The sequence below is a fragment of the Humulus lupulus genome, chromosome 3, assembly GCF_963169125.1.
Source record: "Humulus lupulus chromosome 3, drHumLupu1.1, whole genome shotgun sequence".
In the NCBI taxonomy this organism is placed as follows: domain Eukaryota; kingdom Viridiplantae; phylum Streptophyta; class Magnoliopsida; order Rosales; family Cannabaceae; genus Humulus; species Humulus lupulus.
Genome location: NC_084795.1, coordinates 261,602,865 through 261,622,269, shown reverse-complemented (window position 1 = coordinate 261,622,269; position 19,405 = coordinate 261,602,865). Strand labels below are relative to the sequence as shown.

At 39.6% G+C, this 19,405-nt stretch overlaps 1 non-coding gene across 1 annotated transcript; it reads right to left on the bottom strand.

Annotated features, from left to right (window-relative positions):
• Window positions 1-18,504: 18,504 nt before the first annotated feature.
• Window positions 18,505-18,611, bottom strand: LOC133828409 (small nucleolar RNA Z266). The gene has a single exon (XR_009891028.1). It is a non-coding gene; the product is annotated as a small nucleolar RNA Z266 (small nucleolar RNA).
• Between the last annotated feature and the right edge of the window lie 794 nt (window positions 18,612-19,405).

Sequence of the window (19,405 nt, the reverse complement as noted above, 5' to 3'; positions counted from 1 at the left end):
TAATTAAATAAAAATAGAAAAATCAAATATCCCTAAAATATAGGGTGGTACACGACCACACACAGTCCATGCACTGTGTGTGGCGTGTACTGCATAACTTTTCAGGGATAGATTTTTTTATTTTATTTATTTAATTAATTAATTAATGGAAAATTCAAAAGTTAGTTTTTTGAATATTTTCATTAATAAGATAATTAATTAATTAAAAGATAAATTGTATATTAGTTACAAATTTTTAAAAAAAAATTAAATATTTTCTTTTTAAGTAAGACTTATCAGAAAAAGGAAAGAAGACAATCATTCGCTCTGTGAAAAAGGACGATACTATTCTATCCCTCACTGAAAAAGATACAAAACCAATTTCAGGCCTATTCTCTTGATCTAATGGGTTGAGTACATCAAGTAGAATTAGAAATTAACCATCCTTTACTCTCTAAGTGCCCACACACTTCTTAAGGTGTAGAGAACGTTGTGGAAGATCTTGGTGTGAGTACCTGGGAACAACTTGGATAGGAAGTTCGTTCAAATTACGAAAAGATAGCAATGACACTTGATAGGCTTCAAGAGGTATGTTTTCTATTCTTTTCTTGCTTATGATTAATGTATGTATATTAATGGATCCACATATTTAAAGGTAGTTTAAATATGTTACAAAAAAATTTTGTACACTAGGCCAACCCACCACTATTCTGCTGCGTATTAGGAAACTCGTTCCTAACATGCGGTTTGGAAGAGCATGCATCTGAGCTCATATTCGACATTTCTAACTCACATCACAGTATTAAACGTACTCAGGTGGTTGCCTGGGTCGGTAGTCCCATCGTAGGGCGCCACGTGGGGTATCTCCAAACCATTGGGGAATGGTGTGTTCGAGATATGGGGAGCAAAAAGCTCGAGCTCCTCATCGGAATCGTAGGCCTTTTATTTGTTTTTTCCTTCTTGAAGGAGCTTGAATGCTTCCTCAAGTTAATTGATTCTCTCCTGAACTAATTCACCAGAGGGGGAGCATTCGCTACTGGGAGCTAGATGTTGTTGGTAGGAACTCCAGCTCCTTGTCGTAGTATAGGGTTATATTGATTTCAATATACTGGTTATATAGGCCCCCTTTGGGTATTTAAGTGTGCCCTCAGGTCCGGGTTCAGCCGATTAAACTGCCCCCGGTTCTAGTTCAGGTGGTCCCAAAGATCAGAATAACCATTTGGGTAGTTCTCCTAATACCTAGGTTTGATGTTATAGACACTCACCGACCTGCTATAATCTTGACTTCCCTCACAAAAGCTGACAGTTCTTTCTGGTTGCTATTGTGGGATTTGATTGCAAGGTGGGTTATTCACATGCACTGTAATATGGGAACGTGTAGTTCCAAGATTGAGGGCTTTGTGTCCTCCGTGTATTATGAACTAACAAGGATACGATGGTTGGGAAAGGAAAGAGGAGTTTGACTCTAGAGTTGACAATTTTTTGTGAAATCCTAATAGGGACTAGGCCAGGGGCCTACAATTAGGCCTTACCCCAGTATGGGTAGGGGCTCACTAGGTGTTACCGATGCCAGTGTTGAAGAAAGGGGGTGACGAGTACAACCCCTGATTGGGTGAGAAGACCCTGGGAATTTAGTGAAATTTATTGTGTAAGGAAAGGCCAGTAGAATTCGGGACAAAAAAGATAAGGTCTTGCAGATTAAGACCATTGTTCTTGTGAAGATGTTGCAAGTAGTGACAAAGTAAAGGACATGGGGTTATAGTCAGGTTTGTGGGATTGGTATTCCGAGGTATGTGAATAAATTTCGAGGACGAAATTTTTATAAGGAGGGGATAGTTGTAACGTCCCGAATTTGATATTAAGGCTGAGTGCCTTGACTACAGTGCCTAGAGGTCCAAATTGGGATTAATGAACGAGTAATGGATTTTATGCATGATGACGTGTCACAAATGAATTATGTGATAATGTGATTAGACATGCATGTTTATGTGTATTAAATATGCATGCGGACCCATTTCTGTGAATATGAGCGTGTTTGTAATTTTGGCACGTTGAGGGCATAAATGTAATTATGCATGTGTTATGAGTGAGATCCCAGTGTTATAGGGATATATTTAAGATGTGTGGTCTGAGACGATCCTAGGGAGCAAGTTAGCGAAATAGTCACAACGGGGTCAGATACCCGACTCGGGGTAAGCCTAGGGGTATTTTGAGAACTTGGCATGTGCCTGGGGTTTATCGGGTAACGGGAAATTATCAATAATGATTTGGGTGTGTCAGAATTAAATGGGGATTTGTAGGAACACTCGAGGAATTATTGGGATGTGGCAAATGATAGTATTGCCCTTCGAGGCATTAAGACATTGAAGATAAATCAAGGGGGGCATTATGGTCTTTTGTATTAAAGAGATAGGCTCCACCTTAGGAACTATGTGGAAAGAACTAAAATCAGATTGAATAAACATTCTCTCAGCCTAACCTCTCTCTCCCAAACGTGTTCTCTTTCCCTCTCTCCCTTAAGCTCACTTGACTGCTGCCTTGCTGAAATCCCAAAGGAAGAAGGGCTTGGGGTGAAGGGAAATGAAGTGTGGAGGTGATTAACAACAGTTGAGGATTGAAATCATCAATAAGGTAAGGTCTGAGTCTTGATTTTATGTGAAATATTGATGATTAAGATAAGTTTGAGTTGGGTTTACTTTTAACTTGAATTGTAAAATTGGGGTAAGATTCTTGGTTAGATTGTGGGTCAATCATGGTGTTTATGTGGTGTGAAAGGAAGTTCTGGAAACAATTCTAGGTTTAGGGGTTGTATTGGGTAGAAATTGGCAAAGTTAGGTTGAGGAAAACGCAGTGAAAATTGTGGGATTTTTGGGTTCGCAGGTCTTAGCCGCGGCCCTGTTCTTCAGGCATCGCAGCGAACATGAACAAAAAGGCTGGGAGCCTCTGATTTTGCCCAGGCGTCGCGACGCGCCTCAGCTTGCGCCACAGCCCCTGTTCCCCAAACGTGATAGCAATGCTCTCTGACTTGAGCGCACCGCAGCCCATAAGGGCTGGGCCGCGACTCAAATAGGCAATTTTTTCCAAATGAAGGTTTTAGGCTCAGGAACCCAAATGTTTAGGCTTAAGAAGGATTCTACTACCTGGTTTAGTAGAATTCGAGGTCCCAGAGGCTAGTATGTTATTTCAAAGGCTTTTAATTTATTTAGATCATGATGGATATTTATTAATACGTTGTGACTAGGTTTTACCACTCAGGCTCGGGATTAGGAATCGTGCTCGGGATCGCTTTGGATTGTCAGCTCGGGACACCAAGTAAAAGAATTGTTTGTACCCGTAGAGCAGGGCATGACCCTATTGGTTGTACTGCAGAGCGCGACCCTAATGCTTATGTTTAACATGAATTTAAATATATGTGAATATTATGCTATGTGTTGCATGTTTGTGAGTGAAAGACGATGGGGCGGGAACGGCGAAGGTCGGGAACGGCAAGAAGTTGGGTACGGCAAGGGGCCAGGAATAAAATTAAGCATGCTGAATGCAGGCCAGCAGGGAGAGACCCTCAAGGGTGTTGTACACACCAGTTCGGCTAGGACCGCAGACTTGGTGCCTGGTAACGCACCCCAATCGGTGAAGACTGCTGCTGTGGTATTCTGCTGTTGTAGTATTGAGTTGCCGTGTTATCGTGTTGCTGTGTTATTATACTGCTGTGTTATGATATTGTTGTGTTATTGTATTGAGGTACTATTAGGTTGTTATGCCATTCTGTTATTGAGTTATTCTATTGTGGTTATGCTATGCATTCTAATGGAAACGTGTAATTACTTATTGTCTATGATTAAGTATGTATTTGTTAAAGTATATTATTGAATGCCATGCTTGAAGTTCTCTTGTTGGGCCTCGGCTCACGGGTGCTTTTTGGTGCAAGTAAGAGTAAGGAAAAAGGTCGAACGACCATGAGTTGGAGGCCATGGAACGGTGTGTACATGTTTGGTCTACCTGGCCGCCAGGACTGGGGTTGCTTTAAGGAACACGTGGTGAATGTTCGCTTTTGTCACCTAGGTCGATTGTACCAAATCTTTGGATTGTAAATGTATTTTAAAACAGTATTTTGGGATCCCAATGTAACATTTTTACGAATTTTAATAAATGACCAACACTTTTTATCTAATGTTCATTAAATGAGTCTTTACTTTGGTTTAATCACACTTTTTAACTTAAAACCTCGATTAGTGAGCTAATGGCACATTTATAAATCACATGGTAACGACTCTAAGGAAGTAGGGCGTTACAACTTGGTATCAGAGCGTGCCAAGGTTTATAGTTCCGAGAGATTGACCAAACATGTACACTCACTGCCAGAGACAAGCTCGACTCAAGGTTGGTTGGTATTAGATGCAATATTTGTTTAACTATTTATGTGAGTAGCCTTACCTGCTAGAATAGGGAGCTTGATAGATATGTTTATGTTTTTGTTGGATTGACGTTTGATGAGTGTTGCATGAGTATTTTGGATTTATGTCTTGATATGTGTATTATATAACTATTGTGTTTTTTGGCCTTGTTATGGTTTAGCGTTGGATAAGAGTATCAGGGCTGGTAGGCCAGGTTTTTGACTGCAAATAGATTTGAAAGTTTTGTGTCCAAGGCAGTCAACTAGATAAGGCAGTGTGAATAATGACAGCTGAGGCCAGAATCATCCGTCGGCCCTGAGATTGGCGACAGGTGTTTGGTGGCATGCAAGCAGGGTTGTCAGGCAAGAGGAAGAGATTATGTGATTGAGGCAGCGGGTTCTGTCAGGGAACACTGTCCTGTGGGAGTTGGCAATAATGGAACCAGTTACGACCTAACCTGAGGGTGGATACAGACGGGAATTATTATATGAAAGATTCTAGAAGTTTAATCCTCCAGTTTCTGAGGGAGGTCTGGACCCGTACAGAATTGAACAATGGACGAGCATGGTTAGCTCCATCCTTGGCTATATGGGAGTGAAATACAATGATAGAGTGGCATGTTCCACGTACGTATTGCGGGAGGATGCCTGCACCTGGTGGGAAGATGTATCCCAGACCTGGAATGTTTTCATGGTAGGTTGGAAGGAACCTCAAACAATGGTTTAACGAGAGGCCTTACTGTGTCGTGGTTTGAATTGCGAAGACCGATGATTTTATGAATTTGGTTTAGGATAGTAAGGCAGTGACCAAGTTTTTCAGTGAGCTTTATAGAACGGAAAAATTTGTGTTTGATTGGGTACCAGCATATGTGGCCCAGAAGAAGCGATCCACTCGAGGATTGAACCCTGGGATGGCCCAAAGTGTTAGGATCGCTCAAGTGTAGGAGATTTTTACCTGCGCTTGGGCGATAGGGAGGGCCCTTATTATAGAGGACGCAGGAGATGAGACATGGAATAAAAGTGTCGTTGGGAGGAAAACTCAGGCAAGGGTATCCCAATTTGTGGGATCAAGTAGGGGTGGAGGCCCAGTAACCAGGAGAGAAAGACCCCGATGGTTCTATTACTCTTGATCCTGACAGGAGGGTTCATGGTGTTCAGGGCGACCGCTGGGACAGCGATGAGATCTGGAAGGGTTACTTAGTATGTGCTAGGTGCATGAGACATCATGTGGGTGAATGCCGAGCGAAGGCATATTATTGATGAGGAACCGTAGGGCACATCAAGTGGAATATCCTGAAGACAAAGATAAAAGAACTAAAGAGTACATATAACCTTACCCCAGTTCAAGTGACCGTCTCGATATGGTTAGAGCCTGAGGCTAACCCCCGGAGACGACCAGTTATATTTTTAGTTCTTGTTCCTATTTATAAATTGAGCCGATTGAATTTGGTGTTACATACTTCTTGGGAGAGATATTGACATGTGGCATATGCTATATGGTTGTCATGCCATGGGGCTTGAGTTTTTAGCATTTATCTGGGAAAATTTGGTAGTAATTGATTGAGCTGGTTCTATGAGGTATACGAGGTGATCTTGAGTGTGAATTTGTCGATCAAATAAGGGACAACTATGGACTGTAAAATAAGATGGTGACTTCTGAGGTTAAAAGGAAAGGACCCGGTTACAGTTACATGGTGCTTAGCTATTGAGGAAGATACGATTGGGGTTATATTAGTTAGACCAGATGAACACTGGATCGGCTGGTAAGGTTCCAGATGGTTTCACGAGGATTCGTTGGGACAATTGTCACATCTAGGGAATTGAGTGTGCTACAGAATTAAAGCAAAGATAGAATCGATATCAGGGACATTATGAAGAATGACACTAGCTTAGCAGAAATAATTAAAGGTTCAGTTGAAGAAGTATTTGACTTGAGGATCGAATGGAACATCTGTTCATGGGACATGCCAACACCGTTTTCCAGGAATGAAGGATTCATTTTCCGGTTGCAAGGGTAGGACAATATTCTCAAGAATTAACCAATTGAGGATCAAGGCAATAGACGTTTCAAGAATTGCCTCTTGCACTAAGTAGGACGTGATGGATTATCAGTGAAGGCTTTTAAACTAACCAATGCTTCAGCGGCCTAGGTAAGTTCGACAAGCAGAGAGTACATAGATGGTAAGGATAAGTCGTAATCAGATTTATTAAGGATGTTTTAGACCATTCCCAGTTAGAAGCAGAACGCGAATAGAAACTTCATTGATAATACTAAGGCTAAGGAAGCAGGGTTACAGGTAAGGTTTCAAGAGGAATAAGTTCTGATTTCTCCAGAGGACATTCAAGGTTATACTATGGGAGGTAATGGAATCATGTATGAGGCAATCAAGACGAAAATCGTAAGGAAATTATAAAAGGAACGCCTTAGGGGCGAAAGCACAGTAAAACTAGTGGGACACATCGGCTACTACTCGAGGCATCTTCGAGAACAACCTTACTTTGACTAAAGTAACATGAGAACATAAAGTTTGTTTCAATGGATGGTTGCATACCAGATCTTCAAAAGCTATAATGAAGATTGATTCACTCATCATGGTATTAGAGTTTGTATGTATGGACTGGTATAGGAGAACGATGCGAGAGGCATCGTTCTTGCTTAGAATGTGGAATTACGGTGCAATATGTTATAAATGAGGATGCGCCTGTGTGTAGATTGGAAACGAAAGTTGTTCATGGTTCATGAGGGAAAGAGGAATAAGAACATAGATGCTTGGCATTGGGCTCAGATGTTCTACATTGGATGTTGATTTGATAGTAATGCCAGTTAGCCATGATTAGAATGAAGAAATGAGCGGGATTGGTTTGGAACATGTGATTGATAATTGGAGGATATATTCCTATGAATGAACAGTGAAACACAGGAAAAAGATCTTGTAGGAAAGGTTAAGAATCCTACCACTTTGGAATAGATGGGTTAAGATATGTAGATCGGATGGGTGATCCAAAGGATACTTGCATTAAGGAAAACATGCAGGATGAACCTTAAATCAACCATTACGGTTATTGCATCCAGGAAGTTTGAATGTATGTTGAGACCACAATTTTTTTATCAGGAAGCGCACAACCTAATCGTTTAGTAAACAAGAGATGATAATCAGAGACCAAAAAGGCTCTTATGACACTAGTGTATCCTGGAGTTATTATAAAGGGATATAATTATGAACCCTAGGGGTGGACCACCTTGGATTACAGATGAGGTGAATGAATGTGAAAGTTGTGATTGGAACTATTGGGTTGGCACACCATGGTTGGTGTGAGTGAGGTATCAAAAGAGGGAGTGGGTACGAAAGGAGATCGTACGTCTCCATTGGACACCGAGGTTGATAGTGTCAGATTGGGACCCAGGGACTCCCAAGTTCTGGGAAAAAGGGTTGTAGAGTGACTCTGAGTAGAATAATGTGAGACAAGGAATGAGAAGTACTTATTTCGGAAAATGAACCCAAGGGACAGGAAGTATTCTAGTTCAGAAGTGGCTCAGAGGACTAGTGAAATTATTAAGAACATTGAGGGCATGAGTGTCTACAATATTACAGGACATAAGAATTTACAAGTCTAGATATTGGAACGTGTAGTTCCAGGATTGAGGGCTTTGTGTCCTTCGTGTATTATGAACTAATAAGGATACAATGGTTCGGAAAGGAAATAAGAGTTTGAATCTAGAGTTGACAAATGTTTGTGAGATTCTAATAGGGACTAGGCCAGGGGCCTAGAGTTAGGCCTTACCCCAATATGGGTAGGGTCTCACTAGGTGTTACTGGTGCCAGTGTTGAAGAAAGGGGGTGACGAGTACAACCCTTGATTGGGTGAGGAGACCCTGGGAATTTAGTGAAATTTATTGTGTAAGGAAAGGCCAGTGGAATTCTGGATAAAAGAGATAAGGTCTTGCAGATTAAGACCATTGTTCTTGTGAAGATGTTGCAAGTAGTGACAAAGTAAAGGACCTGATTCTGGGGTTATAGTCAGGTTTGCGGGATTGGTATTCTGAGATATGTGAATAAATTTTGAGGACAAAATTTTTATAAGGAGGGGATAGTTGTAACGTCCCGAATTTGATATTAAGGCTGCATGCTTTGACTACAATGCCTGGAGGGCCTAATTTGGATTATTGAGCGAGTAATGGATTTTATGCATGATGATGTGTCATAAATGAATTATGTGGTAATGTTATTAGACATGCATGTTTGTGTGTATTAAATATGCATGTGGGCCCGTTTTTATGAATAGAGGCATGTTTGTAATTTTGGCCCATGTGTCATGAGTGAGACCCCAGTGTTACGGGACATATTTGAGATGTGTAGTCCGAGACGATCCTAGGGAGTAGGTTAGCATAATAGTCACAACGGGGTCAGATACTCGGCTCGGGGTGAGCCTAGGGGTATTTTGAGAACTTGGCATGTGCCTGGGGTTTATCGGGTAATGGGCAATTATCAGTAATGATTTGGGTATGTCGGGATTAAATGAGTATTTGTAGGAACACTCGAGGAATTAGCGGGATGTGGCAAATGACGGGATTTCCCTTCGAGGCATTAAGACATTGAAGATAAGTCAAGGGGGGCATTATGGTCTTTTGTATTAAAGAGATAGGCTCCACCTTAGGAACTATGTGGAAAGAACTAAAGTCAGATTGAATAAACATTCTCTCAGCCTAACCTCTCTCTCTCAAACGTGTTCTTTTTCCCTCTCTCCCTTAAGCTCACTTAACTGTTGCCTTCCTGAAATCCTAGAGGAAGAAGGGCTTAGGGTGAAGGGAAATGAAGTTTGGAGGTGATTAACAGCAGTTGAGAATCGAAATTGTTAATAAGGTAAGGTCTGAGTCTTGATTTTATGTGAAATATGGATGATTAAGATAGGTTTGAGATGGGTTTAGTTTTAGCTTAAATTGTAAAATTGGGGTAGGATTCTTGGTTAGATTTTGGGTCAATCATGGTGTTTATGTGGTGTGAAAGGAAGTTCTGGAAACAATTATGGGTTTAGGGGTTGTATTGGGTAGTAATTGGCAAAGTTAGGTTGACGAAAACGCAGTGAAAGTGGTGGGATTTTTGGGTTTGCAGGTCTGAGCCGCGACCCTATTCTTCAGGCGCCGCGACCCGCATGAACAAAAAGGCTGGGAGCCTCTAATTTTGCCCAGGCGCCGCGGCTCGTGTTCCCCAAACGTGAGAGCAATGCTCTCTGACTTAGGCGCATCGCGGCCCTTAAGGGCTGGACCGCGACTCAAATAGGCAATATTGGCGAAATGAAGGTTTTAGGCTCGAGAAGGATTCTACTACCCGGTTTAGTAGAATTCAAGGTCTCAGAGGCTAGTATGTTATTTCAAAGGCTTTTAATTGATTTGGATCATGATGGGTATTTATTAATATGTTGTGACTAGGTTTTACCGCTCAAGCTCGGGATTAGGAATCGTGCTCGGGATCGCTTTGGGTTGTCAGCTCGGGACACCAGGTAAGGGAATTGTTTCTACCCGTAGAGCAGGGAGTGGCCCTATTGTTTGTATTGCAAGGTGTGACCCTAATGCTTATGTTTAACATGCGTTTAAATATCTGTGAATATTATGCTATGTGTTGCATGTTTGTGAGTGAACAATAATGGTTGGGAACGACGAAGGTCGCGAACGGTAAGAAGTCGGGCGCGGAAAGGGGCCGAGATCGGCGTTAAGCATGCTGAATGCAGGCCGCTAGGGCAAGACCTTCTAGGGTTCTGTACATACCTATTCGGCTAGGACCGCAAACTTGGTGCCTGGTAACGCACCTCGATTGGCAGAGACCGCTGCTGTTGTAGTATTGAGCTGTCGTGTTATTGTGTTGTCGTGTTATTATATTGTTGTGTTATTGTATTGAGGTACTATTAGGCTGTTATGCCATTGTGTTATTGAGATATTCTATTGTGGTTATGCTATGCATTCTAATGGAAACGTGTAATTACTTGTTGTCTATGATTAAGTATGTATTTGTTGAAGTATATTATTATATGCCATGCTTGAAGTTCTCTTGCTGGGCCTCGACTCACGGGTGCTCTGTAGTGCAAGTAAGAGTAAGGAAAAAGGTCGAACAACCATGAGTTGGAGGGCATGGAGCAGTGTGTACATGTTTGGTCTACCTGGCTGCCAAGCTTGGGTTGCTTTAAAGAACACGTGGTGAATGTTTTCTTTTGTCACCTAGGTCGACTGTACCAAATCTTTGGATTGTAAATGTATTTTAAAACAGTATTTTGGGATCCCATTGTAACATTTTTACGAATTTTAATGAATGACCAACACTTTTTATCTAATGTTCATTAAATGAGTCCTTACTTTGGTTTAATCACACTTTTTAACTCAAAACCTCGATTAGCGAGCTAATGGCACATTTATAAATCACATGGTAACGGCTATAAGGATGTAGGGTGTTACATGCACCCTAATTCTTGTTGCTTGTGACCTCGACAAATAACTCCCAGATGGTTGGGGTTGTCTCGCATGTCTATGTTCTTGACGTGCCCCCAGTGGGAACTCGCGTTCTCCCCTACGCTCGGGTCGATCACGATGGCTCCTATCTCGGCTTTCACTTCTAGTACTTTGAGAAGCCCACTGAAGTGCTCTCTCCCTAGCTCGGTCTCTGCTGGGAGCTTCCTGGGGTACACCCCGAGCTTGAAAGGGATGTCTGATTGGTGATGGAGGATGCCTGATTGGAGACGGTGGTGACCTCTCATTGTTTGGCCTTGCAATTTCAGGGTTATTATTATTCTCAGCGAGTCCTGTGTTATCATTCCAAGCTGCCTGGGGAGCTCGGTTATTCCCAAGGTATGCGGGAATGCCCCTGGTTAGGTTGTTCCTGAAAGGGTTTCGTGATGACACCGTGGGCAGGTTTTCTCTAGCATTTTCCCCAGACCTCAGTTGAGCATGTTGGATCCTTTGTTCGGCCATCCTGGTAGCCGCACTTCCTCAAGGTCACCCCCTGGTCCTCCGTGGGGGTGCCTGGCCATCGGCGGCTCATTTTTCCATCTCCTCATTTATCCGCATGTCCTCGGCTAACTGTTCATGCAACCTCCAATTTTCGAGCTCAACTGTTGGCACATATCTTTCTGGATTATAGTAATCTTGCTCATTAGGACTAGAACTTTGACCAGAACTTTCCTCGCCTCCTGAGCATAGGACTTGCTCGAATGGATCTCATTATTCAATTTATAGTTGAGCTGAGCAGAAACAGCTAGAGCCTGGCATACAAAGAAATCAACATTAGTATATGGACCGTCTATAAGTACAGCTAGTAGCGAGAAAAGAAAAATTACCACAGCAGTAAGCTCGACACTCTTCTCATAAAGTGTGTTGCAGTCTCGGGCGTTGTTCAAAAACTGCTAATGAGAAGCATCAAAACTGTTAAAGCTCTGACCCACTTGAGACAGAATGTCCGAGCCCAGCGTAGCCCCATGAGGTCCAGCAGCATTGTCGACTACATACTCATCAACGTGAGTAGAAACTGACAACTTGCGGGTTAGGGAAGCCGAGGGTTTTTTCGGAGGTGGACCGAGCGTTGAGTGAACCATGATGGGAGGTGGGGGCTCGACCATGGTGGATGCCCCGACCTGTGGAGTTGGCTCCACAGCGGAGCTCGTGGCAAGCGGAGCTGGGGGAGGAGGTGTCTTTTCAGTCCTCTTAAGGACCTTGGCGGGCCGGTCAGTCTTTCGCGACCCCCTAGGACGCTTACTCCTCTTGGCTCCGCCACTCTCAAGGATGTTGTCGAAATCGGAGTCCATCTTTCCTACACAATTACACCACAATATGAGTTATCAAAAAAAAAAAAGTAACTCAGCATCATGCAACACACACATTAGATAAAAAGACAAACGGAGAGAAACCTAACTGAAACTCTCCCTCGAGCTTGAGCTCGGCGACCACGAAATTCCCCCATCTTCAGAAGAGGCGAGGGGAGTGTCTTCCCTATAGGTGGACGTCAACCTCGAAAGGTCCCTATAGTCGTTGGTCCCATATTGGACGACTATTTCGTTCCATACCTCGTTCAGGCTATACATGGTGTCGTATTTCCAGAGCCAGCTATCGAACCTATGAACCCGCTCATCTACCCAAGACCATACATAAAAATGGTTCCTATCGTCCTCACACAATACTAACCTATCGGGCTTATGCTTTAGTAGGGAAGGGGACCACATATTCGAGCTAAGGATGACTGTACCTTGCTCATCCGAACCCGAGCTTGAGGCCTCGTCGTTGGCCTCGTTCCCTGATTGTGGACTCCTGTGACGGACTGGAGGCGGAGGCCTCGCCTCTCTCCTTGGGGGGAGGTTACCCGTTGGCAGAGGCACGAGCTCCCACCGGTCGTATTTTTTATTGGACCAGTCCGATGTAGACTGATCCCCTCCTAAGAGCCCACAAGCCCGGAGCTTGTCTTCATGCAAGAGATAGAAGAGGGATCTCCTGCCGTAAGGAAGTTGGAGCAGAGTCTCTCTGTGCTCCTTCATCTCATCAGTGGGAGTAGGGCGATGATAGTTGGCTGGAAAGTTAAGAACATTTTAGCTAAGCACGAGCCTAAAGAAAAGTTTGAGCACAAAAGAAGGAGGTTGAAATACTTACGAATCCGTCTAAATAAATAAAATCGAGACGGGGCTAGGCCATCTATTCAAAAGAAGGCCTTCTTGAAATCAGGAGGATGGTTGGGAAGATCTTCAAACAACTTCTTCTCCTTGGGATAGCTTGAGAGATAGTAGAAGCCATCCCCTCCCCGAGCTCGGGAGGGATTGCTTTTCAAACAAAAGAGATACAGGATCTCCTTTGGTGATGGTCCTTCCCACTTCAGCTCGTGGTAAAGCGACCTCAGGGCAGACAGAACCCTGTAAGAGTTGGTGTTGAGCTGGAAGGGGGCCAACCCAACAAAATCTGTGAAGTCCTTGAAAAAAGACTTCAAGGGCAGTATCGTCCCTGCCTTCATGTGCTCCTGGCTCCAAGCTGTGTATCTCAGCTTGCTGTCAGGATTTCCATCTCCTGGAGCGTGGCAGCTTCGCTTGTGGGAGGTCGGGGCTCGACACCTTAGCGAGCCTAATAGTCCTATACCATGAAAGGCCAAGATATCGGTTATCTGGCCTAGTGACGTAACCGAGCTCCAATAATGCTCGGCCTCAAAAAACTCCCTCCTCGGCTGTGAGGTAGAGGGTTCCCCCATCAGTGAAAACTGCAGATCACCTGGTTTGAAGGCGATTGTCACTTTAAGCGAAGGGTCGAGTGGGATCGGTCTAGGCTCGGTATCAGAATCTGGATGAAGGGCGACCCTTAGTCTTCTCCTTTTCCCTTCTTCGACCTCGTCTATCTGACGTCGGAAGTGATCTCGAGTGTCCTCTTGCTCACGCCTTAGTTCGTCTTCCCGAAGTAGACGTTGATTCTGAGTGAAAGGAGATTCCGGGCTCGGCGTTACTGGCGAATAAGGAATTGCGAACTTTGACCCCCACCACTTTCCTGAATTCTGCGGCATCTAACAAGAAATTAAAAAGGTGAGGGCCAAAAAAGCAAGAAGTACAGAGATAAATAGCACCTAAGCTCGAATGATCGAGACTACAAGTCAAGCTCGATCCAAAGGAGACGAGACCAGTCCCAGAGCGTGTGTTCCACCGAAGGATAGGAAGGTGGATTTGTCATGGGAAATCCTGAAATATTAGCAAAGAAAGGTGGCGGTTATTGAAAAGGTGATATTTTTGGGAATCATGCATTCCTTAAAGGTAGACCCTAATTTTGTACCTGATACCTTCGTGTGCAAGATACGGCTTCTAAAAACCCAAAAAAAAAGGGAACCATTTTTGGACCCTTTTTCGCAGAAGCTGGGTTTGAATCTAATACTAGTGCGATTAAACTAGTGGATTGATAAAAGGGACGAGAATAAATCATAATGCCTACGATGCAACAGAAGCATAAGCGTGCATAAAAAGAAAAAAAAATGTATATACGTAACGCAAAGAAGCCATGAACTGATACTTACACAATGTGATCGGATGAAATAGAGAAATGGATGAGCGAACGAGCGGTTGCAAGTACGACCTCACTGAGTCAAAGATTCCAATGTTACTTTGTCTACTCGGCTTCGAGAACATGCAAGAAATGGGCAAGGAGGGTTCTGGTTTTTCCTTCTTCCTTTTTTCTCTCTGAAATGAACGTGAGAGTAAAGGAAGAAGACGACTGGGGTCCAATTTATAAGCCCATGAAAATGCGAAAGGCTGGATTAATCTGGGCCATTGGCCAGATTCCGTATCAAATCCGATGGCCAGGGATAAGTGACATGATGGTACCATAAAGGTAGCAGGCGAACGATCATGGGCTGGTTTCCAAGGAACTCAAGTACATTGAGTGAGCAATACCTAGTTGGCGCGTGTCCATACTCGAGTATGTGTGACGGAGCGATTCCCGAATAAAGTAGTTCAAAAGTTTCCTTCTCATAGGATTCGAACTAATACTTTTGAGGGGGCAAAATGTTACACCCAAATTTCGAGACCTGAGGTCGTGACCTCGAAAGCTGGATTCGTCAGGTGTGAGCTCGCGATAGCTAAAATACATGTTCGTGATCTAGACGCCAAACCTTCGAAGCAATGTGGCAACCTCGAAGATAGGTAGCCTCGAAGTCCTTTCTAAGCTCGAAAGACACAACATCGGAGTATATCCATTGTCGGGTATCCTTGGATCAAAGTGGCTCGAGCTTGGTATGGGTGTGAGCCCAGAATGAGGCGGCCTCGGTGGTATTTACCCGCTCCAAGCTGGCCTTGGGGAAAGTAATACAGCTCGTGATTTACTCAGAGACCCAGACTGACATGAGGCTGATTGCTGACCTCGAACAACTTAGTGAGTCATCTGATGAGACGCAGTCCATGCATTCAAGAGATATTTATTGTTGTAACTTCCCTACAATAAAGGGATATTAACTAGTCGGTTATACGCCCCTGGTCTTCAGGGGACGTTTTCTTGTATATAGGAGTTACATAATTTAATTTCATTATTCCCATTAATGAAGAAGAGTATCTTCCCGAAATATGTGAGAACGAACTCTAAGAACTCTCTATAAATAGAGAAGTCATGAACACTTGAAAATGACCGAATTTTTGTGATCTTAAGAGAATTTCTGGAGAATTTATCCTTGAAGGAATTCCATAAAACTCCAAAGTCCTAATAAAAAAGACTCATGGACTAGGTAGAATTAACTGCTGAACCACGTAAAAAAGCCTTATTGTTCTACTGTATTATTCTTCTTTGCTATAGTTTTTATTGTTTACGTGCTCTACATTTTAAGTTGACGAAAAACGGCGTCAACATGCCCTTTATAAAAAAAAAAGATTTTTAAAAAAAAAAGATTGTGTAAGGGTAAATTTGTCTATTAATTTTTAAAAATAAAAAATATATTGAATTAAATAAAAGTCATTGACTTGTAATGTGATTACTTAATAAAATAGAAAGGAAAACATTTTTATTGTTTTCTCCTAAATTCATGTGGCCCACATAAAGTATTCCTATTACTAAATAAAAGTAAACAAATGAAAGTGAATGATGGCAAGATATGATTCCTATTACTAAATGTATTTATTCCGTAAACATAACTTAGAGTCGCATTGGTTCGCGATTAGAAAACTATATTTTTAAAAAGTGTGATGTTGAAATGAAAATTTGGATTTTGTATCTGAAAATATGTTTTTGAAATTGTGATTGATTCAATATCTGTAAACTATTTTTAAGTTTTAAAACAAAATATGTGATTAATATAAAATCTGAAAAATACAACAAAAACAAAATATGAAGAAAATTATTTTAGTTAAATTAAAATTAAAACATTAAATTCATAATAATAATAATAATTTATTCATATAGTTTTTTTTAATTAAAGTTAAATTTGTTTCAATTAACTAAGTTATTTTAATTTGTAAGTTAAAAAATTTCACAAGATTTTTTATTTCTTGTTTAGAATTAATAATAAAAAATAGAGTTCAATTTAATATGAAAAAAAGTTCATTATAAAATCAGGTTGTTAGTTGTGACACATTTTCTTTTACATATTTTAAGTTTTTTTTTAATAAAATCAATTGCATCATTGTTTAATCTTGCAAACTAATTTTGGATTTTTATAATGATATTAATTGGAATTCAAAGTTTCATTTTATTTATCCAAAAATGATTTATTAATTATATTAGAACACAATTTTTGTTTCATTCATGAATAGAAAAAGATTACACAATATTTATAAATATACATCTTCTATATAATAAGTGTGTAGATAACAAAAATTCTTGGTTTTAACAGTTTTTTATTTTTTTTAATATTAAATTTAACAAAATATTCTTATATTTAACGGTAGTTTGTAAACATCACTTAAACTTAAATAAAATAAAATAAAAAATTAAAAAAATCAAAATAGGATATTTTTGAGATATTTTACGTTGATAATTATTTAAGAATAATAAATAATTAAATAAATTAAAATATGATATTTTTGAGATATTTTACAATAATAATTATTTAAAAATAATAAACAATTAAATAAATTAAAATATGATATTATTTAAATATTTTACAATGATAATTATTTTAAAATAATAAAATCATATGTTTTATAACTTAAATAAAATTTAATTAAACTTAAACTCACTCATTAGAATAATATCATATTAAACATATAATATAATCTACTGTCAATTAGCAACCAATTACTTTTTAAAAAAAACTACCAAGAAACTTAAATTTAAACATATAATATATAATCTTTTATTGTCAATCCTAGATTCAAAAACTAAAACAAACATAAACTTAAAATAAATAAATAAATTATTTAATTAAAACAGGATATTTATTTAAAATTTATATGACATTAATATAAATTTAATACAAATAATTAATAAATTTTATAAATAAAATAACAGAAATATGCATTTTACGCTACTTATATCTAGTATATATATATATAAGAAGACTTAAATATATTATGTGACAGGTTTAATCCAACATATTATAATTATTATAATAATTAACAACAAAAAAGTAAACAAATACACGAGGGGCCCACAAATTTGTTTTCCATTTTACTAGATGAAACTAATATCCCAGATTTAAAATGAGTTTTAGAAAACAACTTACCAACGGATCCACATATTTTAAGTTTCCAAAATTATATAATTAAATCTTAGCTACCAAACTGCTAGACATTTAAGTACTTGAATGACAAGATATTTTAGGCACTAATATCCCTAATAAAAATTAGATGCCAATACTCCTTAGAACATCTTTAATGCAATAGCTACATGAGTACCTTGACTCACTTTTGTCAGATTAATGCCAACGTGACTACTAAATTTTTTTATAAATTGTGAGACTTAGCAACGTTGCCACTGCCATGCAATGTTGCCTTATATACTTTAGCAACCAAAAGTGATGTTACCATTAAACTTGCTCTTAACAAAAATTAGACTCCAACCCAATTATGGCTAAAATTAATTTTTTTAAAATACATATATTTTTCACAAATTTTTTTTATTAATTTTCCTATTTTTAGTTTGAATTTGTAACTTATCACTTTGAAACTTGGGATTTTTTTATATTTAATTTAAATTCAATTTTATTATTAATAATTGTATAAATATGTATTTTTTTAAAAAAAATTAAACAAACTCTTAATTGGGTGGGAGGAGATCAAATTACATTGGGCGGTTGCAAAAATTTTAAATCGCCTAATGTAATAAATAGGCAGAAGCGTTGTACTAAGGGAAAAGATGATGAATGATTGACGTTATAGTTCTAAATTATCATCAATCTTCATTACTTCAAAGCTTCATTATTTAAATGCTGCCTGCATGTCCTTTTACACCTACGACTTTTCGTTTTCAAAAGAAAAAGATAGGGGTAAGATCTAGTGTTTAATCAGTTAAGCTGTGCTTTTAAGGATCAACAAACAACATAAAGATTAAGTTTATGTATTGGACCAAAAATCTAAACCACAAAATGCCATTTTCAATATTTTAGCAGTGAAGTTTGCTTATAATCCTTTTAGTTTTGATTACAGAAGTTATATGTTAAAATCAACATCGCAACCCAAACAAAACAAAAAGAGTTCCAAATGAGTGTTGCGGCAAGCAAGTCAGACAGTTCCAAATGCCTCAAATATTTGAGTTCATAAAAGGAGTTTATATTCTCCTTTTCACACATCTAATTGAATCATCATTCTTGCAAAAGCCAAACCCAACAAAACAAAATCAACAAATCACTAAAATATAATTCAAATTTGTGTAAGAAAGAAATGTTGCCACTTCAAAATAAAAGGCATTTCACAAGTGTAACTCTGAAGACCTGAAATTCCCATTAGCCAAAACACCCAAAGGGTTCGGAAAATGGTCAAATTTGAGATCCAAAGTAAAGGGTAAATGCCCAATGAAGAATTTTAAGGTGGGGAAAGTGGGTAGGTTTGTCAAGGAAAACCCTTGAGAGACTTTCCCAAATAAACATATTGCTCTTGCGCAGCTATGACTCGACACGCTTCCATGGTTATAGAGGAAGGCGATCTTAAGGGCCGCGCTTAACAAAGATTATTACTTAATTGATATAAATGAAGAATATGGAAAAGTTCGAGAATGAGAATTCATTTCTGGATAAAAAAATATTGGAAAATTAGAGAATATATAACCAGAGCAGCGAAACCCTAGTAGCAACACAGAGGCAGAATTGCAAGGCAAGAAGAGTCAAGACGACGGAAACATTTGGGTTTATATGCACCAAAATGTGATCTTCTAAAAGCCCAAATTACTCTTTTTGTTCGGATTCTTGTTTAAATGGCCCATCAGCCCACACGAGCCTTCTAGTTTGAGTATGGGCCAAGCCCATTGCTTACTTTTTCTCAAAACGAAATATAGCGACATGAGTCATGACCTAATCTTTTAAAAACTTTAAAAAAACACATTCTCTTTAATTCATTTCAAATACATAAATACAAATAATATATACCAAATATATATTAGTCATTTTTCACAACAAA